General features: G+C 38.9%; 1 long non-coding RNA gene across 1 annotated transcript; it reads left to right on the forward strand.

Moving 5' to 3' along the window:
• The first annotated feature begins 7,776 nt into the window (after positions 1-7,776).
• LOC147579017 (uncharacterized) lies at positions 7,777-26,815 on the forward strand. The gene is made up of 3 exons (XR_015253120.1): positions 7,777-7,930; positions 24,968-25,150; positions 26,597-26,815. It is a non-coding gene; the product is annotated as an uncharacterized LOC147579017 (long non-coding RNA).
• The last annotated feature ends 1,099 nt before the right edge of the window (positions 26,816-27,914 follow it).

Below are 27,914 nucleotides of genomic sequence, written 5' to 3' on the forward strand. Positions count from 1 at the left end.
TATCTAACTGTGATTTAGGATGTCACTCAAATGTATGCCTCTGCTCTGAATGAATACTGTCACTCCTATACATATAATTATAAAAATGCATATATATATATGTATATATATATATATATAGTATGCATATAAAGTTTTCTTTTCTTTTTTTACTTTTCTCCATGATGTCTTAGTTTACTCAGAAAAAGTAAGATTCTTCTGTTCTTTTTTCAGAGACTCCCCTTTAGCAAAGCAGTTACCTGGTCAAAAAGTTACAAGACCCTTTGGACAACAGGTAACCTTTCAACTCAACTGCAGATATTTATAAGGAATCGACCCTGATAGAACATACACTTTTGCACCTGATTATCCAAATTTCTGAAGCAAGAAGAAGATGATGAAGGAGGATTCTGGGAGAAAAAGATGATGAAAGCTAGGGAGGCAGGGAAATCCCTAACATATGCCAACAGTACCTTCCATGTTCATGGTTCACTTAGATATGTTGTTCTTTTCGGCTGGACTCCCAAAGACATTTATTGCTTTCCAATTATCCTCCAACTCGGCCCCTGTTTGGCAGCATTAAAGCTGTCCCCACAAAGGCCTCTTCACTTCCCATTACATTCCTCTAGTCTACAAATAAAAAACATGGCTCATCATGAGGCTTCTGACTTCTGAATCAGGTTTCTGCTCTTGGCAACAAGCCTCTAGGGACCTTCTGCCTCTGGAAACTTAATCCCATAAAGATCTGATGCTACATCCTTGAAACATAAATTTCTCTTTAATTTGAAATCCTGCTGGATAACACTATCTGCTCAGGAGAGCAGCATGCATGTATGTTGTAGATAAGTCCACTTTAATCAGTAAAAGTGGCCAAGATATTCATGCCAAGGAAACCAAATAAATGGTTTTCAGTGACCTGATTTACATTCTCATTGTTTGAGTTTCTATTTCTCATTGGTGAGTGTCTGTGGTTACTGGGGAATACATGATTTGTTCCCAGAAGACCCCAAGCTCTACCCGGCTCCTAACTTTAAATCTAACACACCCAAAGCTCAACCAAGCATTAAGGGAGAAAGAGTATCACAAAAGGAGAATTCACCTCCCAGCATTCCCCACAACTCGTGAACACATACTAATTAACACAGTGCAAAAAATGTATCTTAGCATGTGCTTAGAGTGAGCATCTTGAATGCATCTGTCCCAGGTAAATGAAGATGACCAGTCACCCTGTTTGTGTCTTCTCTTCTCAGTTGCTCTGTCTTTTCTCTCTTCCCTCCCTAACAGCTTTTATGTATTACAAATCCACCACAGCTGAGTTTTTCCATAGCCACTAGACTTTTTACACAGCAAACACCTGTCACCTTTGTCTCCGAATGAGCATGGCTCCCCTGGGCAGTGATCTGTTCCCTTCTTCTGTTCCCAGAGGACCAAATAGCCCAGCCCAGCCTGGACTGCCTCGCTCCTCCTTGAGGCACAAATGGCACAAAATACCAACCCCAAAGCAGAAATAAGTGAAGACAGGCATAAAGCTTACTTTTGGTAACATGGCAATCACTGCCAGCTGCTTTTGAAGCTGCTTGTCAGTGTGAACGTTATTTTGCATAAAGTTATGTGTTAACTGGACTAGAGACTTCCAGCTCCCTGTAAGTCTTACTTCCTCACAGATTATTTTCCTCCTTAGAAACCTTTATGACCCAAAAGAGATTTGGAGATATCACACAAATGATAGGAAATATCCACCAACACTCTTCCAGATGGTTGACAGTGTCTCTGCATTCTTAGCCTAAATTCCTCTGGGTTATTTCTTATTCCTTTGACCACTAAATGGTAGAGCACAAAAGTGTACTCTGTATTCTTTTCCTCCAATTGAAGATAATAGCTCACTCTTCATATCCTTCAGTCAGGTATATGCATCACAGTGATGACTGAAAATTACTGGGGGAAATTGGTGATTCCCCCACCCATTCTTACCCCCAACAAAGAAAAAAATAACTGGTCTTAACAAGTTACAATCCACCCTTAATTTCCTTGTACAGTTTTATTTCTAACTACTCTCCAATCGATTTCACACTTTTACCAGGTAATCTCTCTGATCTAGAAAGAAATACCCATCATCATTTCCTAATTCTCAGTCTATCTATCCTGTTGCTACTGTTGGACAACTAACTCTCTTCTCTTGCTGATAGCCACACGGCAGCTCGGGAAATTACTCCTATGACTACTGTCAGTGCTACTAAGACCGCTGTAACTCCTCTCACTACTACTCCTACTACTAAGGCTACGACTACAACAACAACTACTTCTACTCTTACCTCAACGTCATTAGTAAGTGACTTAGATGAGCCTGACTCTGTAATGAGCACTTGGCAATAACTGTCTTATTTGAGTCTTCACCATAACTCAACGAGGGACTATTATTTCTGTTTTGTGGGTGAGAAAATTGAGACATGAGATACGGAACCGTGTCCAAAGTCACAAAGACAAGTGGTAGGAATTGATTTGATCCCAGGTCTTTTTGGCTTTAAAACTCACGTGTTTAGATGGATCTAGAGAGTATAATGCTCAGTGAAGTCAGTCAGTCAGAGACAAATACCATATGATTTCACTCATATGTGGAATTCATGAAACAAATCAAATGAGCAAAGAAAAGAAACAAACCAAAAAAAACCAGACTCTTAACTATGAGGACAAACAGAGGTTGCCAGAAGGGAGGTGGGGGTGGGAGGGAGGGTGAAATAGGTGATGGGGATTAAGCTTACACTTATCATGATGAGCATTGAGTAATGTATAGAATTCTTAAATCACTCTATTATCCACCTGAAACTATATAACACTAAATGTCAACTACACTGGACTTAAAACAAAAAATAGAAGCCACCTTAATTTTTAGACATTTGGTTGAATAATTTTAATACAATTTAATTGGGGGAAAAAAACAAACAAAACCTCACGTGCTTAAAAACTCCCAAGTGTTGCTCTGCCTCAGGAGATCTTTCTTGATAATTTCAGTCTACATTGATTTTCTATCCTCAATGGCTTTTATTTTCTATATCATTCATATAAGCAGTAATAATATGTTGTTTAATATTATTTTACCCAGTGCCACGCATATATATTTTCTCTCATTGAAATGTTTGTTTTCCTACTTTTGGGCCAATGATAAGCACATAATTGAAGCTTAGTAAGTACCTCTTGAATTACTTTAATTATGAAACTTCTATGGCTACCTTAACAAAGCAACCAAATTATTTCTAACATTGTCTTTTGAATTCAAAAGACATAAGACATGGTTTCCAATAAATGAAAAGACAGCGACCTACTATAATTAATATATAATATTTTATGGGCTTAATGAAATACTTATAATTGATATAATTATGGAGTATAATCTCAGTATTTTACACACAATATAAATTTGAAGGCACATGACAATAAAACATTAAGGATACATGACCCCCCCTATAATCATCTCCCTGTTGGTCAACTCCTTTGGGATTATCTGTTTCCTTTTTTTAAGTTCTCTAGAAACTATTCAATACAACCCTCTTTGAATTTGCAAGTCTGATATTGGAGCATGAGGTCCCCACCATTGCCTCTGCAACCCCACTCCTTATTACTGCAGGATGAGCTAACTGACCATTTCCCTAGCGCACTTGTCTCCTACAAAAACGGGCCCCCAGGTTATCTCAGATAAACTGGGCCATTGTCCTTAGCAAATGACTGCAGGTCTTCTCCTTTCTATTGCTACCCTTCAGTGGGACTCTGTTTGATGCTCGTTAGAGTGCCTCTTTGTGTAAGGCATTTTACAACTTAACTTCTGCCAGTCTAGAAAGGGAGACCGAGACCCGGAAGTAAATTAGAATAAGGGCATGAGATGAGGGAAGTAGTGGTTTTTCACTTATTGGTCATTATGGAAACAGAACAACAACGGCATCACGTGCTTTTTTTTTTTTTCTTTTATGATACTTGAAACAAAATACACTAGTTTCAAAATACAAAAACACAACTGCAAAACCCAAATCAGTACATCTTTACTCAATACTTAGAGAACACACTTTTATGTTACTACTGTTTAGGGATAAGTTCATGTGTTTTGCCCTGGGTTTAACTCCTGATTCTATTATGTACTAGTTTCGTGACCCTAGACAACTCATTTCATCACTTTTCCCTGTAGGGGGAATATGGGTCATCATAACACTTTTAAGATCATTGTGACAATTAAATAGGCATAAAGTCTTCTGAGTGTGCCTGTCAATATGTAGGTGCCCCAGAAAGGTAGCTATTATTAAATCATGCCAGGTTTTCAGGATGTGGCTGTGTTTCAATGCTGGATATATTGTAGGGTGGGACCACCAAACAGAAGCCTGCCCACAGCCTTGAGAGTCTCGGATGGTCTGTGATGGTTGTAGAGGTAACTTCCACAGGGGGATGGGGACGTGGTTTCTGCTTAGGCAGGTCAGGGGAGGACTGGAAGAGAAGGAGGAATTTTTTGATACTTGTGTGATTCCGTGTTTCCAGGTCAGAAAAATAAAAAATAAGGAAAGGGTGCTGGATGAACTATTGCTTTTCTCTGTTTTTCAGTGAGATAAATATGCCTTCCTACCATGCTTTTAGAACAGTGCCTGACTTTTCTTTCTGGCTTTTTTCCCAGGCTTTTTTTTGAGAGTGTCCCCTTCCCACTCAGGCCTTTGCCATAGTGTTTCGTCTCCTTGGGTTCCTTCTGAGAACAGAGGTTAGTAGCAATAATTTCTTCTTCTCTTTTTTTGTCTTACAAAAATAAGTTAGTCTGCTTAAACTTTACAATTTGCTCACACACACAAAAGTTCTTGTTCTTCCTTAAACAATTCAGTAAAATTGAATTGGAAAACTTCCTACACAAGGGCAAACAAGTTTATCATGTAGCTAGAGGTAGCTATGGTTATCATTAGAATTCAATTTATTTTCTTTCTATGGCGTGAAAAGCACAAGGTCATACAATGACATTAATTCTTAAGTGATTCTTAACACATAAAAGCATTTTCAGTAAAGTATCTTGCATTCATTGCCTCTTGTTAATGGCAGTGTGAAAGCTTGACAGCTAGAAATGAGCTGTATAAACTAGGATTTTGGTTGTCTAAAAATATTAAGAATTTTGGAGATGTCATTTCTGTGCTCAGGCCCCTTGCTCATTCTAAAGACCAAAAACTTCCCTTACGTGCTTCACTGGCATGAGTGAGTGGCATTATTTTTAGAACCTGAAAATAATTATATAGTGTGTTAAGCCCAGACTCCTGCATATGGAAACAACCCCATGCAATGGGAGTCTCAGCTTTGTTAAAGGCTTAGTTGATATTGCAATTTGAGGATGGAGAAAGGAAGAAGATGCTTTCCTTTGTAATGAATCCAGCTGGGATGACTTCTTCTTCTTCTTCTTCTTTGGAGGGAAAAAGTCATACTAATACCTGTTTAAAATCCCTATGTAAGATATAATAAAGTTTTGGAAATATAGGTTTTAGAGTCAATATTAATTTCAATTCATTGTTTTATCTCTTATTAAACTTTAAAATATCTTCCAGTGTAAGTTCCTGCGTTTGTAAAATTGATAGTATACAGTTTAATTGTAAGGGTTAAAGGAGAAACTCGTGAAACACTTAATATTATTCTTGAAGCATATTAGACCAGGAAATGATTGTGACTTTCCTCCCCTCTTTCTGAGTTTATTTCCTTAATTCAGAAATTTTGACTACTCATTGATTACCAAATGTTTGTATCTTATTTTAAAATCGGTGATAGAGAAAGGGATAGGAAGAACCTGAGAGTCTAAATAGCACATTATGTCTTTCCACACATCACCCTCATTCTTGAGGTCACCAAGAAGACAAGGCCATGCTCATGACTGCCCCTTACCACTCTGAGACTTTGGCCCTAAACCACAGCACAGTTCCAAGGGGTGACCTAAACTGAGCTGTGTCGGTGACTCTTCTTCATAGTCCAGGGGTATAGGTAGGGCCTCCTTTGCTTCTTTTCTAACACTTATGTGAATCTTGTCTTCCTTTTGGCCTTGATCAAATGGTAGAGGAAGTCCTGAATAAGGATAATATTTCTTCCCCACTCCTAAAGAAAGTGTGTCTGGCAGAACCCTTCTTCCTCTCTCCACCATTTAACTCCCTCTTCCCCAAGGGAGTTGGGGACAAAGGATTGACCTTGCACAGCTCCGTCAGCTACTACCTCTCACTCTTCCTTTTTCGGAGCCAGTGGCCTACTGGAAGCACATACCCCCTCCATTCCTCCACGTTGACTGTTTTGTACGGGCAGGGCCCAGTGGAAGTTCAGTAGTGGCCTAGCCTCGCCTGTGATTAATTAAGTCTGTCCAAATCTGAGGTTCAACATAAGAAAGAACATTGCTGCCATGCGCCTAAGCCATATTTTCCAATATCACCTTTAATATTAATAAGGTGGTGTTCTCTCCGCCCCCCCCCCCCCCTGCCCTGGCCATTTGCCACTTTATCTTCCTTTGGGTTCAGAAATCTGATGGTGGATTGGCTGCTTCTTGCGGTAGCGTCATGTCCTTCTGGTCTACCTTTCACTGTACACGTGACATAACAGCCTGTTTTCTGTACGTGCACCCTAATAGCAGTTCGTCTCAGCTAGATTTATCTCTCACTCCCTGCCCAGTTGCTTCTCAGACTCCATAGCTCTGGATGCCTAAGGAAACGTCCCTAGCACTCAAGTTTGAGCAGCCTGCATGTATTCCTGGCACTCATGTGCGTACACCCTGGAAGTGCAAGGGAATTGTCACTCCTTGACCAGTGTGGGGACAGGAGCTTCTCTCCAGTGCACAGTTTCGGGGTGTGCACTCCCTGGATCTGCAAAACGTCGCATTGACATCAACTCCCATTTGCTTAGTCATAGACGTCTCAAAAATGGACTGCAGTAGCAGCTTTTTTTTCTGCCATGGTTTCAGTTCCCATCCTTTACCACCATCCCCTGGAATCACTTCCTAGAAATGAATTATCTGCCTGCAAGCCCACATTTCAGTCTCTTCTGTTAGGAAGCCACCGAGGCTGAGAGAAGCTGGAAAGCAGAGAAGGAACTATTCACGCCTTTCCTCCACCACAACGTTTCTGATAACCAAGGAGCTCGAGAAACAGAATTTAGTGGAATTTGAGGATCAAAATAATACCAAAAATGAGAATCTTGGTGAGGATTTTTCTCCCACCTTGACCGATCACTGAACTTTGGTCGTTTTATCCATTACCAAAGGCATTTTTGATAGTGGCCAAGCCTTAAGGGAGCACCCTCAAGTTCTGGGCTACTTTGGATTAACCTTGAAATATGCAGGTACAGATTTTCCTAAACTGGTGTGGCCTGAGAGTTTCGATTAAGAACTTTTGAACAACTTTTGGATAACAGAGGCCAAAGAAATATTTTCTATTTAACCATGTTATTAAAAAATTAGGTAAGCTAGAGCTTTAAACAGTAACTAAATTTTCTCTGAACTACAAGAATTCTATTGTGTAAGCTTCCAGCTTCAAGGCATTTGTGCCAGACTTGGGTAGAGAGAAAAAATGTGCTGCCCTAGATTCTGTGCCATTTTCTCCTGCTTTCAACTGTATTTAGGACCCAGGAAGGAAATTACAAAGGATAGAGGCAGATTTATCCTGAAGCTAATTAAGTATTTGCTTTAGGGCCCTCCATTTGCATGGGTCCTTACAATATGCTCACATGGTTATGTTATCAGGGAATGTGAGAATTAAGATATTTTCTTCTTTTTTTTTTAATGTTTATTTTTGAGAGAGAGAGAGAGACAGAGTGTGAGTGGGGGGAGGGGCAGAGAGAGAGGGAGACACAGAATCTGAAGAAGGCTCCAGGCTCTGAGCTGTCAGCCCAGAGCCCGACACAGGGCTCAAGGCCACGAATCGTGAGATCAACCTGAACTGAAGTCAGATGCTGTACCAGCTGAGCCACCCAGGTACCCCAAGAATTAAGATATTTTCATTACAGTTGCTTAAAGAAATGTTTCTTTTAACAAATGGCTCCAGGCTGTTTTGGAATCTGGCTTAAGGTAACTGATTTGGAGATACATTGGAGTTCTGGTAGAAAATACTGTAACAAGATTCATCTTTGTGGCCCACAACTCCATAGCTGTATGATGAATAGTAAATATATCTATGTGTGTGAAGAAAAAATTTGATGGGCCCTGACTATTAATAATAGTAAAAAATCGGTCAACCTAAAGAAAAGGCTGAATTACCTTTCTATATTCCTATATTCTCTATAAAAAAATCCTTGTGTGAAGAGGTGATCAAAGAGAATGCATAGAAAAATGCAAGAGAAAATTATTACCAAGGTGTTTTAAACAATTAATATAATATATCATTATCTCTTTGAATTTGCTGATGTTTATAGATCTTAAAGTTTGTAATTTACTATTTTTCTTCCTTATTCTATATAGCTACCTATTTTTCTTACCTAGTTTTGTATTCAAAATTTTGTGTTCTTTTTCTTAAAAGGTGGCCCAGAAAATTATATTAAGCATTAAACCTGTAAAACCCGATTCCAGCCTCAGTTTGGTGGGCCGATTCTTAGCATTCAAGCCATTTGTTTGCAGACTCAAGAGTCTCTCCAGTTATGCGGAGACACAAGTCTTAGATTTTGGAGATGCAAAGTGTTAATTTACATGGGGAGGGGTACTCTGTGTCCTTAACTCTATGAATGAATAAAAGGGAACAGCAGCTTCTCTCAGAAAGAGATAGGTCATCTTCTTGTGTTGAGGTACAGAACTGAATAAAATGACTGATGCAACAAAGCGTCATGGGCCTGGAAATTTCTAGTTCTAGGAATTCATTTCATTCAGGAAATCAAGAAACCAGAGTAGTTTGAAATACATCCTTCAGTCTTAGTGTCAGAAGAGGAGCAGCAGGATAAGAACAAAGAATTAAGCTAGAGGGAGAATTCCTCCTTCCTTAAGAGGAAGCTGAAATTTCAGTGGGAGACTAGAGAGACAGGAATGGAGAAATGAGTTCACATAGGCTAGGATAGAGGAAGATAAAAGGATAAAGGAGATAAATCTGCTTCTAACTGTTCTTGAAATGTGTTTTAGAATGGGGCTGATATTTTACTCACTGTTTGAGCCCAGTGTGCTGGGCTCTTAAAGAATCTAGCAGAGGGGCACCTGGTGGCTCAGTTGGTTAAACATCTGACTCTTGTTCTCTGCCCAGGTCATGATCTCATGGTTTGCAGGTTCAAGCCCTACATTGGGCTCTGTGATGACATTGCAGAGCCTGCTTGGGATTCTCCCTCCCTCTCTCTTCTGCCAGGACTCTGTTCTCTCTCTCTCTCTCCCAAAAATACATGAATAAACTTAAAAAAAAAAAAAAAAAAGAATCTAGTAGAGAGAGACAAAGTCTCACAAAGCTTCCTGGAATAAACTTCCCTAGAGGGATAGAGATCCAGGAAAAGACAATACAGAAGGAAACTTTGTCAGACCTACAAGTAACATCCATAGTAAGAGTTATGTGGAAATTACCCCTTAAAGAATGTGACAGCTATTAAAAGTGGTTAAAGTAAATTGGACTGGTCTGCAAAAGGAAGACCAGAGGAGCATCATAAAATATTCAAAGCATTACAGAGGATCAAAGTGAAATGAGGCTCTTACCAGGGAAGCAACAGCTATTGCCTGTGTCCTGGGGGTCCCTGATTAAGAAATTTATGTAATTGAGATTCCATGAGAAGGTGCAACAAAGTTATTCAAGGAGAGCTGAGCTGGCAAATAATAGATCAAGTTCAGACCTTGGACAGATGTTGGTCTGATGGGAGAATTCCTCCTGAGTAAGAATATCCAATTCATAGACATGGAGGTAGCCAAGATTTATTTGAAAAATAGTTGCTCTGGCAAGTCCAGAGCTCACTCATTTCCTATTTCTTATTATGAAAAATTGTTAGACAAATAAATGTCTGTCCAGAAAGCAAAGTAAAAGTGAAAGAAAACAAGACCTTGAGATTTTATAAATGGTACTAATTTTACATTGGTTAGAGAAGGAAAAGATCCATTTAAGAAGCAGATTTAACTTTATGAAAAGAATTGAGACATGGTTGAGGCAGAAAGAGATATAATAACAAGAGAAATGCTGTTCGTGTCCAGCACATTAAAAATGTGAGAAATTTCCATGTCTTAAGAGCACATAGCCTGGGTATTAGTCTAGCCTAGACCCCCAGAGGTACATACTAAAGAAGCCTCAAAAGAAGCTTCAGTGTTTGAATGTATTGAGGATGACTTTTCTGCTGAGACAAATGTGGAAATAAAGGAGAAATTTTCCCAAGAGGCAGGTTTCTTTGACTTAAGCTATTCCACAGCAAAAGGCATTGTCAAAGGCTTCTGTGGCACGATGGAAAATACTGGAACATAATATATAGTGGAGTCTATGTCAGTAGGTATAGCTTATACTCATTTCAGTATTGGAGGGCCAGACACACCAGAATCAATAAGCAAATGGAAATTAAGGAGTACTAAACATGCAGAAAAGATACCTCAATTTAATACCTGATAACTAGGGCTACCTACCACAAAAAATTTCTAAACTTTGTAAAAGGCAGTGTTGTCAAAAATGTCACTGTCTAAGAGAGAAAACCATGTGTATAGGTGGATCTTTCCTGCCAGCTATGGTATATTTGTAATGCCAAAATTAATTTCTTGATGAGAAATTTCTTCCATCTATGGGTAAGGACCTTAGGTGTAGACCCTGGACAGCCGCCCATAGACTGGCTAACACCCCTATGAGGCTGAAAGTCACAAGGTGTTCTCTCTCATAAGACATTGTGTTTCTGCTATGGTCTTTGAAAATACTGAAGACTGGATTTGGGGAACTGCATCGAGACTAACTATTGGCTTATTTTATAAATTTGGGGGATCAAGAAGTATTGGATCATTTGGTGTCCTATTGACTTTTTTGGACTCTTTCTTCTGAGGCCCTGAAGGAACTTTTTCATTTCTAGTCAGAGAATACATTAGCCTTGACTGCTAAACAATCACAATGAAACCTTACTGGCTGAGATTGAGTAGAAACGGAAGCTGGGAAGGATGACTCTCATCCTTAATTCATTTGAATTTTAATTCATAGGGACAAAACATTTCATTTTAAATTTTAACTCCTTTGGACTTTAACTTATGGCTTTTTTACTTTATAATTTCTTTGAAAATTTAGCCCACAAGGGCAAAACGATTTGATTTCTGAATTTATGTCTTTAGACTAAAACTTTCAGTGGGATTAAATTTTGAAACTTAATCTTACCCCAGGAAATTCCTAATAGGAGAGGTTTATATAGAAATTCTGGTCATCTCTATGTTGTTAGCAATTTTATGTTATGCTGTCTCTTTCTCTCATTGTAGAACTTTGGTTAGTTGATTAGAAAACATATTTTGACAAAATTTGGGACAGACTATTGAGTAGACAATGGCATTAGAGTTATTGTATACTGTGCTGACAAATTTCAGAACATCAAAGGGCCAAGTATACTCTGGCCATTCAAGAATTTACAATAAAACAATTAAAGTCAGCTCCTAAATTGAAGGGACTCCAAAGTTTAGATTAGTTTCTTAAATGTGAATTTCAGATGTTATAAACCTGAATCCTCTATATCTGTAGGGTAATCAAGACAAAATGATATTAACATTAAACCATAGCCTGAAACTATAGCAACCAAAACAACTTGGAATGATTGATACTATGTAAGAAGTAGTACAAACAAATGAATTAATGAGTATATTGGAATAAAAAAACAACTTGATCTTGGTTTTTGTTAGTGACATAAATGGTAATGTAGATGGTCCCCAAGTTTGTATTATTCCAGTTAGAAGTATTCCATAATACATTAAGAACTACTCTCATGTTTTGTTAAAACTCATGATTCTAATAAAGAAAACCTAGGGCGCCTGGGTGGCTCAGTCAGTTAAGCGTCTGACTTCAGCTCAGGTCATGATCTCACAGCTTGTGGGTTCGAGCCCACGTCAGACTCTGTGCTGACAGCTCAGAGCCTGGAGCCTGGTTCAGATTCTATGTCTCCCTCTCTCTCTGCACCTCCGCCCCTGCTCACACTCCGTCTCTCTCCCTCTCTCAAAAATAAATAAACATTAAAAAAAAAAAAAAAAAGAAAAGGAAAACCTGTGGTTATCAATGAGGACAACATGGAAAAGAACTTAGTTTCGCATAGTAACACATTTGGAGAATTGGAAAACAAACTACAGTCAAGAATTTTTATAGGAGTGTCAATAAGCAAATTAAAAAATCTTTAAAAAGTGCCATAAGAAATTTTAACACTATCTGATAGCTGGAAAAATCAAGCATTTTCAGATACATATTATTTAATAGAACTTAAAGAAAAGAATAATGTCAATATGTGCATAAGATTGTACACTGGATATATTGTTCTTCTGGGTCAAAACATTTATCTACAGTAATGAGACAATACTTTTCAGATATCTTAAATATCAAGGCAATAAATTTTCAAAATTTTAAGTTATTAACAAAGCACCAAGTGTTTCACATTAAAATGTTTTAATAATTTACTTAAAATCTGAAGTTTATGATTTAAAATATAGGTTAGTACTTTTGTTTATCCAGAACTAGAAAGAACAATGGCCAAAATAACATCTAATTTTATTGCTTGAGAAAAATAGTTTCAATGAGATAAATTATGTGAAAACCCAATTGAACTTTGCACAGAAGATGTTAGAGGAATGCTATGGAAGAAAGTTGAGAGTCCCGAAAAAAATTTAAGAAAATTTCCCAGATATTTTAATGCACCAAATTAGTCACTGTACTCATTTATCACTGGATGATGTGAATCACTTTAAATATTTTCTCAATAACTTTGATTTACTCCCATATAGCCAAATAAACTTTGAAAGAGTCAACATGTCAGAACATGTTGGAGTATGGGGCGCCTGGGTGGCTCAGCCAGTCGGTTAAGCGTCCGACTTCAGCTCAGGTAACCATCTCATGGTTCATGAGTTCAAGCCCCACATCAGGCTCTTTGCTGACAGCTCAGAGCATGGAGCCTGCTTCGGATGCTGTGTCTCCCTCTCTCTCTGACCCTCCTCCCCTCGCACTCTGTCTCTCTCCCTTTCTCTCAAAAATAAACATTAAAAGAATTAAAAAAACAACAAAAAACAGAACTTGTTGGAGTAAAAGAATAAAAATTGGAAAACTATTTGGACTTTAATAGTGTATGGTGCCCAAATTGCAAACACCTGATTACTACATTTAATAAAAATTGTGAAATGGGGGTACTTAAGTATTTGTAAAATGAACTATTTATAGAGATTTAGCTTCAATAAGTGAGAGTCTAGCACCGAGTCAGTATGGTCTTGAGCTGTATAAGAAAACAACACATCTCAGTTACAAAAACTGACAGCAATAAACAAATAATGAGAATAGTTGAAACATAAAATTAAGGGAAACTATGAAAGTAAAAAAAAAAAAAACACATTATAGTCACATCAAAAAACTGTATCATTTGAAATAAAACAAAGTTTTATCTCAGTAAAAATTAGTAACCTGTTTGGTGTATGAAAACCATTGTTGTTTTGATAACAAGAAAAAAAAAAGATTTCTAATTTATCGAATCCTGAAAAGTGTCTAAAAATCTTATAAAACTTTGTTCACTGAAGTAGGAAAAAATCGATGAAATTAAGCCTATTAAATAAATACTTCAAGAAATTATCTAGTGACTTAGTCAATAATAGAAATATTGAATATATAAAAGGTTCAGAAGAATTTAGGTAATGAAGGGGATATATTTTAACATTGGTTTATATATAAATTTGTATTACTGTACAGATTGCTTAAAATTTTTCACTGTATTAAAAAGCTTAATATTTTTAAATATTTAATTGGTATTATTTAAACAAAGGTATAATCTGAGAGAGTTGTACCATGAACTACATAATAGACATTAAGAGATATTCTCTACTTATTAAGTTACATATCACCAGCAGGTATAACTTTAAGTTGGGAAGTCAAAAATGTTGATGTGGTTCAAGGTCATGACTTTGATATGAGTGTTACTTAGCTGTTTACAACTTTGTCAAACAAAAGATTATATCAACAATTTATAAAAATCAACAAATGACTTAATTGTTAGAATTATTTGATCAATATTTGCATTGCAAGTTATCATGATTGTGTACTTTATAACATATTCTGTATTTAGATAATAAGGAACTAGATTTTAAATATTGAATCTGTATTTTGCTTTGTATTAGCATAGAGAGTATTAAATATTTTGTAATTTTTTAGTTTATTTATTTGAGAGAGACAGAGACAGCATGAGGAGGGGAGGGGAAGAGAGAGAGGAAGAGAGACAGAATCGCAAGCAAGCTTCGTGCTGCCAGTGCAGAGCCCAACGTGGGGCTTGAATTCCCAAAACTGTGAGATCATGACCTGAGCTGAAAGCAAGAGTCAGACTCAACTGACTGAGCCAACCAGGTGCCCATGAAAGTATTAAATATTTTGAATATGACCCCTGAACGAAGGGGATATTTTTGCTATCTGCCAATTCTTCACTTCTTAATAGGTTCATAATTTGGGTGGACAAGAAGAAGACTCACATCTTTGCACATTCCAGCTATCAGGAAGAAAAAGGGCAAGAGGATATGCCCCAAGGCCTAGTGTCTTCAAGGTCTGGGCAACCCACCTCAGGACTTTTTAGGAGGGAGTAAGCTCTGGTCCCATTCCTCTTTTGTCAGGCACGTGGGCGAGACTCAGTCAGAGGGAACTGAAGGAAGAGGTCCGAAGTGGGAGCAGAGAGAGGGCACTTGGCAGTAACCGCAGAATTAGAACCTCGCACACAATCTGTAGGAGGAGACAGTCCCACAAAAGAAAGTGCTGAGCGACAAGACCCTGGGCTTGGTTCCATGATCTAATAAAACATCCTTGAAGCTGGCTATATTCGGTTGCTATAACGAATTGCCACCAAGTTAGAGAGGCTTAAAATTTCACCCATTTATTATCTCACAGTTCTGTAGGTCAGAAGTCAGAGTAGACCTATCTGGGTTCTCTGCTTAGGGTCTCAAGGGTCAAAATCAAGGTGTGGGCCAGGACGGACTCTTATGTGGAGGCTCTGCAGAAGAATATGCTCCCAGTCTCATTCAGATCATTGGCAGAATTCAGGTCCTTGCATTAATAGGACTGAGGTCCCCATCTCTTTCCTGGATGTTAGCCAGAGATCACGCTCCTGTCTTTCTATATGGCCCCCTTCATCTTTAAAGCCAGAAACAGCACACCAAATCCTTGTGCTTCAAATGTCTCTGACCTCCCATAGCACCACCAACTAGAATAAAGTCTTTATGTAAAAAAACAAAAAAAAAAACAAAACAAAAAAAACCTCTTTGATTAAATTAGGCCCACCTAGACAATCTCTCTATAGTCAACTGAGTAGTAGCCTTAAAAGCATCTATATAAACCCTTGTACCATGTAATCTAACATAATTACAGTCATGGTATGTCATCATATTCACAATCCTGGAAATTAGGATGGGATATCATAGGGTACCATTATTGAATTCTGCCTACTACATGGGCCAATCCTTGCTAACATTACTTTTCTTTTTACAGTACAAGAGGGGAATGTGGCAGGAATCTGGATAGCATTGGTCATTGATAGCATTGGTATAACATATAACAACCTGTGCCCAAATGTGGGGTGGGGGCGGTGGGGAAGGCATGATTTCTTCATAAGATCAGTTCCGTGTGTGATGTTCATCCTAGCTTCTGAATATGGTTCTCAGTTTTCCTGGAGACTGTGTGAAGAACTCAATATCCTCTAAAAAATTTATTTTCTGATCAAATTATTCAGTGTTTGTGATGCTTTCAATTTAAAATCTACACTAAACTAATGGATTAATCATATTTTCTTCTTTTCAGCTTCCAAAGCTTTGTTCACGTAGTTTTTTTTCTGGCTAGAACACTCTCTTTATCATATCTGTCTACTGGAGATGCCATGTATTTGCCCATAGGTCTTCTCTCATTTTCTCAGAAAGTGTGCTTACCCCTTTATGTTGGACCCAGAATTTTTTTTCTTTTTCCTTTTTAAAAAAATGTTTACTTTTTTTAAATGCTTATTTTTTTATTTTTGAAAGAGAGCATGAGTGGGGGATGGGTCAAGAGAGAGGGGGACAGAGGATCCAAAGTAGGCTCTGTACTGACAGCAGCAAGCTCCATGCAGGGCTCAAACTCACAAACCCCGAGATCATGACCTGAGCCAAAATCGGATGTTCAACTCAGTCACCGAAGTGCCCCTTTTCTCTTTCTTTTTTTAAATGTTATTTGGAACTTATCACAATTGACCTTGATTTTTAGTTATATATTGTATCATCCCTGGAATCTACTCTAGAGCTTGAATAGTCTTTAAGGATAGGGTAGTGAATTGAATGGTGGCCCCCGTTCCCTGCAAAAGATAAGTCCATGTTGGGGCACCTGGGTGGCTCAGTTGGTTAAATGTCTGACTCTAGGGGCGCCTGGGTGGCGCAGTTGGTTAAGCGTCCGACTTCAGCCAGGTCACGATCTCGCGGTCCGTGAGTTCGAGCCCCGCGTCGGGCTCTGGGCTGATGGCTCGGAGCCTGGAGCCTGTTTCCGATTCTGTGTCTCTCTCTCTCTCTGCCCCTCCCCCGTTCATGCTCTGTCTCTCTCTGTCCCAAAAATAAATAAAAACGTTGAAAAAAAATAAAAAAAAAAAGTCTGACTCTTGATTTTGGCTCAGGTCATGATCTCACTGTCAAGGGATGGAGCCCCTAATTGTCAACTCAGCACGGAGCATGGAGCCTGCTTGGGATTCAATCTCTTTCTTCTCTCTGCCCCTCCCCGGCTCATGATCTCTCTCTCTCTCTCCCTCTCTCTCTCTCTCCTTCTCTCTCTCAAAATAAATAAATAAACTTAAAAAAGAAAAGAAAAAAGGTAAGTCCATGTTGTAATCCCTGACCCATGAATGTCACCTCATTTAGAGAAAGAGACTTCTAATATAATAAGTTAAGGATCTCAGATGAGATCATTTTCAGAATTGGGTTTGTCCTACCTATATCCAATAACAAGTGTTCCTGTAAGGGAAAAGCAAAGGGAGATTTGAAATAGAGGTGTGCCAAAACACAAAGAAGGCCATGTGAAGGTTGAGCCGGAGATTGGAGTTACGTATCCCAAGCCAAGGAATGCCTGGAGCCACTAGAAGCTGGTCTAAGAGGCAAAGAAGGATCCTACCCTAGAGCCTTTATGAAAGTAGAGCTCAGCATACATTTTGATTTCAGACTTTTAGCCTCCAGAATTGTGAGAGGGTAATTTTCCGTTATTTTAAACAACTCAGTTTGTAGTCTTTTGTTATGGCAGCCCTGGAAAGCCAATACAGATATCATCATAGAATCCCCAACGGCAAGCTTTCTGTAACTGGCTGTGGTCAATTAATTGTAAATACCACTGCACTTGGACTAGCCAATGGCAATATTTCTAGACATGTGGTTTTCATTACCACATCTGAGTTACCTGGGTGCTGTGATGAACAACTGTGGTTTTGTCTTCCTATCATCAAGTCTTCTTTCTTCTAGTAATAGCCCCTACTTTTATTTTGGGGATCTACTTTTCCCCTTTAATGGAACTGCCAATCAATGTATCTTGGCTTCCTCTGGCCAACTGGAGGACATAAGACCAAAACTCAGTCTATCAAATGCTCTTCTCTTGGAGTCTGAATCTTCAGAAAATTGAGGCAGAGACTGAATAACAGTGCAATTCTCTCTCTTTTCTTTCTTTTCTTTTCTTTTCTTTTTCTTTTCTTTTCTTTCTTTCCTTCCATCTTTTCCTTCCTTCCTTCCTTCCTTCCTTCCTTCCTTCCTTCCTTCCTTCCTTCCTTCCTTCCTTCCTTCCTTCCTTCCTCTCTTGAAAAGAGAAACTGTTTACCAATTACTGTTACTGAGATCAACTGAGCTTCCTAATGCCTCTTTGCAAAGCCTGGTCCTTCAACTTATGGTTGAATGCTATGAACTATGTCAAATCTAAGACCATTTTTGTGCCTGGATGTGTAGAGTTGGTTCTATTCATTGCAAGATTACTACCTGAGAAAGCTACTTGTTGATATGAACATTCCCAAGACTCAACCTAGGCCAGAATCAGAATCTGAATCATTTGAGGATGAATTTCTTCTTTTTTCCTTTATTTCTTTCTTTTAAAAAATGACTAATATTTGTTGTATCTATTATCAAACTGCACTTATCTTGGACTCAGACAAAAATACTTATAATGGACAATGCTGAATTTCACTTTGGACCTATTCCAGTCTTTAAGTGCTAATGGAAATATCAAAATTATATGGCAAAAACTGTTGCCCCAACATGTATTTATGGATCCTATATATTTATATTAAAAAAATATAGGACCTAGTTTATCCCAAAGACAAACTAAGTGCTTATTACCCATGTACTCTGGTGATTCTCAGACTCTACTTTTTTTTGTAAGTAGACCTCAGGCTAGAATATGGGACAAGGAATACTTAGCCTCTAAATCTTAAATCCTATGATCCCTGCTCCTAATCCTAAACTGAACCAGAAATTTCTAGTGGGAAGAATTTATAGAAACTATTTAAAAAAATCTTAGGTGTGAAAAAGGTAACTCTTAATGTTTGTCTATATACAACATAATGGAACTTTGTTCATAAGGCCCGGGCCTGCTAAAGGTACATAATAAAATGTTGCCAATTCAGGAGAACTCAGACTTTTTTTCTAATCCCCTTCTCTTTCTCCTGACCTCTGTAGAGACACTATGAGTGCCTGAGCCATGCCAGTATTGGCACGTTGGAACCTCTAATCCAACTACCATGTTCTGTTGTCCCTGGCCTATGCCGGGGGGTAATTCACTAAGTCTGGGAATAGGCAGCTGGTCTTTGTTACTTTCACTGCCAGAGGCCCCAGTGCTGCAATAACCTCTGATTGTTATGAATGTAAATCCCTCATCCTTCCCCCCACCCCCAATAGGCTTCTTGCAGTCCATGGGCCTCAGCATGTCCTCTCTTGGGGGGGTCCAAGACCCACGCACTGGTACACCCTCCTCAGTCATTCTGCTTTATTGCTTAGGGACCATGTTGGAAACTTGCAGGAATACGTTGTAAAAATGTGTAGCCTTTTATATTGTGGGAGACTCTCAAGTATGCTTGGGCTTCTATCACAGTTTTCATTGTGCTGCTATATACTACCCCCAATTCCAGCAATGTGGAACCTTTGAGCATCTTTCAGGGTAGCACATTCTAAGTTCTAGCCATTTCCTTACTGATTTTCCCTTATTACCCATTAGTCTCATTTTTCTATCTTTTTGAGATAGGAAATTGTTCTTACATTGTCACATATCCTCCTCATCCTCTGATTTACCCATGAACACTGTGCTCTGAGAACTGCAAGGATCTTAGTCTTTAGAGATCACCAAAATCTTTTATTACTCAAAAAAGCCTAGCTTCTATAAGAGAAACACTTGCTTTCAAGACTATAGCTTATATGACAGACTTTTTAAAAAGCCTAATTTGAAACTTGAAGATGAACAATGCCTTCTTGCCAGTTATATTCTCACTGGCCCTGAAGGCATTCACAAGCCAAGCTCTTGTAGCTGCCTGGATGGTGGAAGGATAATTGGTATAAGCAATCATGAGGGGAAAAAACCTGAAGTTAGCTTGTATCAGAGTGTTAACCATAGTACTTTACACAAGGAATCAGTAAAAAGGAAGTACTATTAAGGCTTTTTATATATTATACTTTTCCTACTATCTTGAAAATTGTAGTGAGAACCAACCCCTAGTAAAACACCTACCCATGTGACAAATGGCCAAAATCCAACATGAGTCAGCTTATGTGTAACAGAGAGAGAGAGGGAGTGAGAAAGAAAGAGGGAGGGAGGGAGGGAGAGAGAGGGGGGGGAGAGAGAGAGAGAGAGAGAGGGAGGGAGACAGAGAGAGGCTTACTTTAAAAGCACTGAGTAGGGGGGCCTGAGTGGCTCAGTCGGTTAAGCGGCCGACTTCGGCTCAGGTCATGATCTCACACTCCATGAGCTCGAGCCCTGAGTCGGGCTCTGGGCTGACAGCTCAGAGCCTGGAGCCTGTTTCAGATTCTGTGTCTCCCTCTCTCTGACCCTCCCCTGTTCATGCTCTATCTCTCCCTGTCTCAAAAATAAATAAATGTTAAAAAAATTTTTTTAAAGCACTGAGTTATCTCAAGTAATTCAAGGACAAGAAAGGGATTGCTGGTTTAAGAGACAACTGAAACAAGGCATGTTTAAACCATCAGGCCCACTCAGAACCAGCCTTTCCGGCTAACCAGGGTCAATTATTAAATTCAGGACTTTTTACAGCTCATTGTAAAACACAGCCATTATTAAAAATTGAAAAAAAAATACAGTGAAGTAAACTTAATCAGATCTCATCATTTCCTGATTTTTTTTTTTTGCTGTTATTGGTTTTAATATTACCTATTTGATATTTTATTATCATCTGTGCTCTTGAAATTATACACATTAATTGTATCTCTGTGTTGGAAAGACTATATAATGGTGTGCTACTAGGAATCTCTTTCAAACTTACATTCAGTGACATCCCATTAGTTTGAAATCAGCTATAATAGGAGAATTTACACCACAGTCATTGGCAAATGCTACAAGTAGGCCTTTAAAATTTTTATTTATTATCATTATTTATTCACTTATTTTTTTTTTTTTTTAGAGAAAGAGATAGTGTGAGCGAGGGAGAGGGGCAGAGGGAGAAAGAGAGAGAATCTTAAGCAGGTTCCATGCTCAGTGTGGAGCCCCACACAGGGCTTGATCTCACGACCCTGGGATCATGACCTGAGCCAAGATCAAGAGTTGGACACTTGACTGACTGAGCTACCCAGGCGCCCCAATCAGGCCTTTAACATTTTTTTTTAATGGGGTACTAGTTGTTAAACATCTCCTAGCATACCAGTGTTTGGGACTCTATTTCCCATGTCTTTTTTTCTCATCATTTTGTGCCACTGCTTCATTATTCCTTTCTCCCTATTGGCCAGCTATCTCTGTGCTTTCATACGTGTGGCAAGAAACATGGATCCAGAGGTCTTAAGATTCACTATTTATAAGCAAAACACCCAAAGATAGTACTATTGCAATAGCTCCTTTGGGGACCAAGGAGATGGACTGAGATCAGAAGAAATTCTCTAAATAGGGATGTGAGGGAGATAATCTCAAAATCATCCACTGTATTATCACAGTCACATCCCCTATTCGGAGCTCTCCTTTGAAAGAGTCTCTCATATAGTTGCTCAGGGTATCTCCAGGAAGTCCATTTCTTGGTGTCCTAATTGCCTTCTCTTCAATCTAGCTTCTTGCCACTGTCCTCAATGCAAGTTAAAGAGTCCTTTTGCCAGTCTCAACTGGCTAAACTGGTCTCTTCCTCTGAAAGTGGGACTTTGACACAAGTTTAAGTAAAGAAGGAGTCTTTCAAGCTTCCCATAGGGGACAATAAGACAGAAAGATTCCTTTTGAAAGCAAGTTAAACTCTCATTGACCTCAAGAAGTTCAGAGGACCTATTTTCCCAAACTCTCATAACTCTAGTTAATTTGTTGAAAAATGTATTCTATGAAATATGAAGGGTTCTTTTTCAAAATTATTTCGAAGACTATGAAGTCTCCTGAGCTTTCTTCCCAGCCAAGATGATTAAAAAATGCTTACTGGACACAATGATGCAACTAAAGTCCCTCTACAAAAGTGATATATTATTCCAATTACATGACAAACTTGCATATAATCTTTGCTTGACAAGGAGTCTGCAGGACTCCTTGTTGGACTCTGTCATATGAGGATGAAATTCCAGAGGTTCCATTCTTCTTCTTTCCAAATTTTAAAAATCAGCTGACTCTCTTAGAAGTCCATTTGTGACTAATGACACTATATATATTGTTCTTCTGGTTGACTTCCATACCAAAACAATTTTTTGTTTTGTTTGTTTTTTTTGTTTTGTTTTTCTTTTTTTTACTTATCTGTAAGTGAAGTACCTGCTAACCAATTTTAAAAATGTTCAGGAGTGCCTCAGTTAAGTATCTGACTCTTGATTTCGGCTCAGGTCGTGGTCTCATGGTTCATGAAGTCCAGCCCCGGATCCGCATTCTCTCTCCCTCTCTCTCTGCCCCTCCCTGCCTCTCTCTCTCAAAATAAATAAACTTAATTTTTTTTTAAAAAAGTTCATGTTAAAATGCTAAATGTTATTTGAATTTTTTATTGCACCAATTCTATATAAACTAGACTTTCAGATCAAAGAAGCCATGAACAAATTGAGAATAAAGCAATTTTTTATGCTTTATGCTTTATGATTCAATGCCAAAAATATATATTTTAATTTCCCAAACTAAAACTCTTACCATTCTCATTAACATGGCCTTGGATCATGTCTAATATCTACTTGACTGCTATCAGATATTTAGATAACTAGGTCAGAGCTCTTCCTACCACTCCCTTCCAAATACCTCTTCACGGTTAATTTATCCTGGGGTGCCTGGGTGGCTCAGTCAGTTAAGCATCTGACTTCAGCTCAGGTCATAATCTCATGGTTCATGGGTTCGAGCCCCACATCAGGCTCTGTGCTGACAGCTCAGAGCCTGCAGCCTGCTTCAGATTCTGTGTCTCCCTCTCTCTCAGCCCCTCCCCCGCTCTCTCTCTCTCTCTCTCTCTCTCTCTCAAAAATAAACATTAAAAAAAAAAAAAGAATGGAATCCTAGCTTTTGAGGGAACGGTGATCAAATCCAGGAAGGAGACTCTAATGTGCACCTCTGAATCAATAGCACTTACTGCAGTGCTAGACCTACAGTAGATGGCTAATAAATCTTGATTGAATAAGTAAATTAATGAAGGTCAGATACCCTTCTTGAGATCACTTTGGACTTTAACGATAATGTATTTGTAATCTTTAAGAATAATAATTATACAGTGTCCATGTAGTTCAGACTAATGGTTTTTCCTCACACAAAGAAACAAACAAATATGGAATAGCTGAATTAGGTGAGTCATGTCATAATGCTGTTAATGAGTGTTTCTTTAAATGCTTTCTATAAAACTGGTACTTAGAACTAGATGCTTAATTAAATTAATGTTGTTGTTGTTGTTTTCAAAAACCTTTTCCTTTTGCAATAATATGGCCTGAATGGGGCTATGTACTTCCTATAGCATCACATTAGACGAAGGGGCATCAGGTCTGGTTGATCCACTTTGAGTGATAGGAAGATTAATCAGTGGGTTCAAAGAATGTCAGTCTAATCAATTTATCACAAAGCTCCCCACCAACATTTACCTAATGGTTTTAGCAACAACTGATGATCTTTGCCTGGATTGCTATGTCACTAGGATTGCAAAATGTTGACTTTCTTAGTTTTCCTACATCTTTGAATGATCTATTCTACTATAAAGAATTTTTCCATATTAGCTATTTGTTACCTTGAATATAGATTGTATAGAAAAGGCAAGATACGTGCTCAATGTATTTCCTTTATTTATTGGTATTCAAAACAATAGAATGATGCCCTAACAAACAAATGTGGTTGCTTTTGTTTTTTTTAGTATTATGAAAAATTCAGGGATTTTAAAGTATTTGATCTGTTTTATACAGTGTAGTCAGTATCTTTGCTGCTAATTTTTCCATTTTACTCCAGTGAGAACTTCTCAAGTTGACTCCTGAGATCTTTTTTTTTTTAAGTTTATTAATTTATTCTGAGAGAGAGAGAGAGAGAGAGAGAGAGCATGTGAGTAGGGAAGAGGCAGAGAGAGAAGACAGAGAATACCAAGCAGACTCTGTGATGTCAGTGGGCTCATGACTTCAGCCAAAATACTCGGATGTTTAACCAAATGAGCCAGCCAGGCACCCTGGCTCCTGAGACCCTAGCAGTCTTGGACAGCTTCTGTGCTTTTAGTCCAACAAGATATCACGAGTGCCAAGAAGGACCTGACCATGTGCCTGACTGAATGGCTTTACTGGACCTGAAGAGGGTTCAGAACTTGCCCAGAAAGAGAGATAACACAATCTAGAGATGCTGTGATGTGGGGTAAATTTTAACAAGAGGCCTGGGACAGGTCTGGAACAGGAAGAGGCTAGCCGAATAATTCTTTTCTTTCCTGGTTATGGACTGTTTCTGGGACATAGTAGGTCATATGGCCAAGAAACCAGTTGCTGAAGTTAAAAATTTTTGCCCAGCTCGGTGATGTACCACTTTAATTTTCCACTCCTCCTTCCTTACTTTGCTTCCTTCTGTCCTTCATTCTTGCTTTCATGGAATTGAACTTCCTAATAAAATATTGGTACCTTACCTTTATTGCTATGGGTTTATTCCCATTGTCATTCTACATTTCTGTAATTTTTCATCAGTGATGTAAAATTAGAGGGCTCCAGAGGGACAATAGACAAGTTCTGTACTGAGTTTGTCATTCTAAGCAGCATGACTGATGTCACAATTTTAGAAACTGTGAGTACCACGCTGGGCAAGTATATGCATTTGGGGCCAAAGCAAGAGTAATTTTCATTCATGCATTTATTCAACAGCGTTTATTTGTGACAGATGCTAAATGCATGGATTCAGAAATAAAGGATATATTCTCATTTTCAAAGAGATTATTTCCAATGGCAATCCCTATATTTTCTGAACAAATACTCGTAATTTCTCAGTCATGGCATGCCTTTCCTGCACTTTAATTTTTGTCAAAACTCTTCCCAGAGCCTCTGTTCTGTCCTTATTTCTAGGAGCTGCATAACCCGGAGGCTGTCCTTTGAAGCTGGTAGAAGAGCCACAATCTCCTTTTCTTTAGCTGTTTTTTTTTTTTTTTTTTTTAACTTCTCTCTCTGCCATGGCTGAGAAATGGCTGTTCATAACAAAGGCTGAAAACGATGCCAAAGGGAAAGTTACATTTTTCTCTTGATCTTTTTTCTCAATTTACTAAGCTATTGCATCCATTTTCTTATGTGTTTCTCACGACTCAGGAGGCAAGCAGAGCGGGTGTTGTTTCTTCATTGTGCAGAAGAGGAAATTGAGGCCCGGCGAGAAGGACTGTTGGACTGTCAGGCTCAGGGCTCCTAAATGCAAATCATGTCAAGAATCCCAGTGTCCTCTCCCTGACCATTGATTTCCCCCCAGTGACATTTTAATAGAATTGCAAGGCCCAGGTAAGAGATTGCAAGACCGTGGAGTTGTCTTATTGTGCCTACTGTTCTTAGTGCTACCTGTGGGCTCAGCTGTGCCCTATATTCAGGGATCAATTTCAGAATTTCCAGAACCGAAGGGAGAATGAAAGAACCAGGCTCAGAAGTAAGAATGAGGTGGCTCCAGGGAGCACATAGTTCAGTCTTCTTGCAGATCATGTTCTGACAGCTTTCTCTCCCAATCTATTAGTCCTTGCTCTTGGGTGCTACTTTCTCTGCTTCCGGCTGCCCAGCTTGCCTGTTAGGTCTCTGGCATGTGTTGTGGGCTCTCTTCCATTCATTTGGATGCCCACCGGCTGCTATCTCACTCCTGCCTGACACAGTATAGATACCTAATAAAAATGCATTATATCGGTACATGGATGAATAGGTGTATACCCCTAATCTGAAATTCCACTTCAGTCTTGTTTGTAAAACTTCGGTTCTGTCATTTCCTTTCTTCTTTTAACTGTTTCTTTAATTTCTGATCTCATGTTCTGACATGTTTGTATTCTTAGAAGCAGAGCTGGCATTAAAGTTTTTTGTATGTAAGCAAAAGAAATGGGCTCTGTTGTGTTAAGCAAAACGATAAAAAAATATACATATTGTATATTAAATATATGTAAAAATATATAAAATATATATATAATATATATAAAAATATATAAAATATATATATTATATTATATTATATTACATATTATATTATATATTATATATATAATAACAAAATGAATAAGTGTGTGTAACATGAGATAATTCAGAAATGGAAGGAAAAGTGAAATAACAACAACACGAAAAACCAGGCTCACGAGGAGCAAGAGTGAGGAGGCTCCGGGGATTCACGCAGCTGAATGTAATTGACAGACTTGCCTGCTTGCCTGCTGTGATGATTCAGCTCCATCCGTTTTTCCTGTCCTAGAATTAGTGGATTCAGGATTCAAAGCCCCAGAGAGAAAAGCTCTCATTTGTCTAGCTTTTGGTCATACGCTCAGGCCTTAGCTGGGAGACAACTTGAGCACCAATTCCCCACCCCCCCAAGACTGCAGACAACTGGCAGGAGTGAATTTCCCCAAAAGGATTTTGAACACTACGACCAAAATAAGGGGAAATGGACTGTCATCATCCAATTTGCAGAATATTTTGGCAGGGGCAATGAACTGGAATTAGAACACCTGGATTCAAATTTCAGTGTTTCTGTTCCTTAGCTATGTGGCCTCAAAATGTGATTTCATCTTTCTGGAGTTCAGTTTGCTCATCTACAAAATCAAAAGCTTGGGTAGATGATAACCAATGCTTCTCTTGTTTCTGTTGGCCCTTAAACTGTGGTTTTCAATTTCAGTGGGTTCTCTCCAGGTAAGTAAATCCATGCCAACAAGTGTGTACCTTAATGGTTTCATGGACCTGATTCATCCCCCTGCTTCTATACAGTGTCGTTAATGGACGAGCAGACCTCCTGCCATCCACCTCTGCAATTTTCTTCCTTCTCATCTCTGCCCACCTTTCTGTGCTGACTCCAATACACATCCTGAATCCTGGCCTTCCTTTGTGCAGTCCATTCTTCTCTGATACATGATATTCTGTCCCTTTAATACTGTTCACAAAGTGCTTTCTTCATTTCTTTTTCACTAATAAACGATAAGGAAACTATCTGCTTCTTTCTTCATTTCTTTTACTAAGGAACTTAACTGTCAAACTGACAACAACATTTTGAACCTTATTTTTCCCACCCAGATTAATTAAAATCTTAAAAATTTTTGGGGCGCCTGGGTGGCGCAGTCGGTTAAGCGTCCGACTTCAGCCAGGTCACCATCTCGCGGTCCGGGAGTTCGAGCCCCGCGTCAGGCTCTGGGCTGATGGCTCAGAGCCTGGAGCCTGTTTCCGATTCTGTGTCTCCCTCTCTCTCTGCCCCTCCCCCGTTCATGCTCTGTCTCTCTCTGTCCCAAAAATAAATAAACGTTGAAAAAAAAAAATTTTTAAATCTTAAAAATTTTTAAGATGTTTGTAACATTTATGTATTTATTTTTCAACGTTTTTTTTTTTGTTTTTTTTTTTTTTTTTTTATTTATTTTTGGGACAGAGAGAGACAGAGCATGAACGGGGGAGGAGCAGAGAGAGAGGGAGACACAGAATCGGAAACAGGCTCCAGGCTCCGAGCCATCAGCCCAGAGCCTGACGCGGGGCTCGAACTCACGGACCACGAGATCATGACCTGGCTGAAGTCGGACGCTTAACCGACTGCGCCACCCAGGCGCCCCTATGTATTTATTTTTAAGAGAGAGAGAGAGAGAGAGAACTAACGGAGGAGGGGAAGTGAGGGAGGTGGACAGAGGATCCGAAACAGTCTCTGCGCTGACAGCAGAGAGCCTGATGTGGGGCTCAAACTCATGAACCATGAAATCATGACCTGAGCTGAAGTCAGAAGCTTTACTGACTGAGCCACCCAGGCGCCCCTTAACTTTTTTTAATGTTTATTTATTTATTTTTGAGAGAGACAGAGTGAGCTGGGGAGGGGCAGAGAGAGAGAGAGGGAGACAGAATCCCAAGCAGTCTCCACGCTGTCAGGGTAGAGCCTCACGAAGGGCTCTCGCAAACTGTGAGATCTTGACCTGACCCGGTACCAAGAATCGGACGCTCAACCACCTGAACCACCCAGATGCCCCTTAAATTTTTTTTTAACAGTTCTATTTTATTTTATCCAGAATAGATATCGAGTTGGTCCTGAATAAAAAGTTGGGACAACCTTTAT

The sequence above is a fragment of the Puma concolor genome, chromosome B4 (assembly GCF_028749965.1).
Source record: "Puma concolor isolate L17-30 chromosome B4, mPumCon1.1.hap2, whole genome shotgun sequence".
Taxonomy (NCBI): Eukaryota; Metazoa; Chordata; class Mammalia; order Carnivora; family Felidae; genus Puma; species Puma concolor.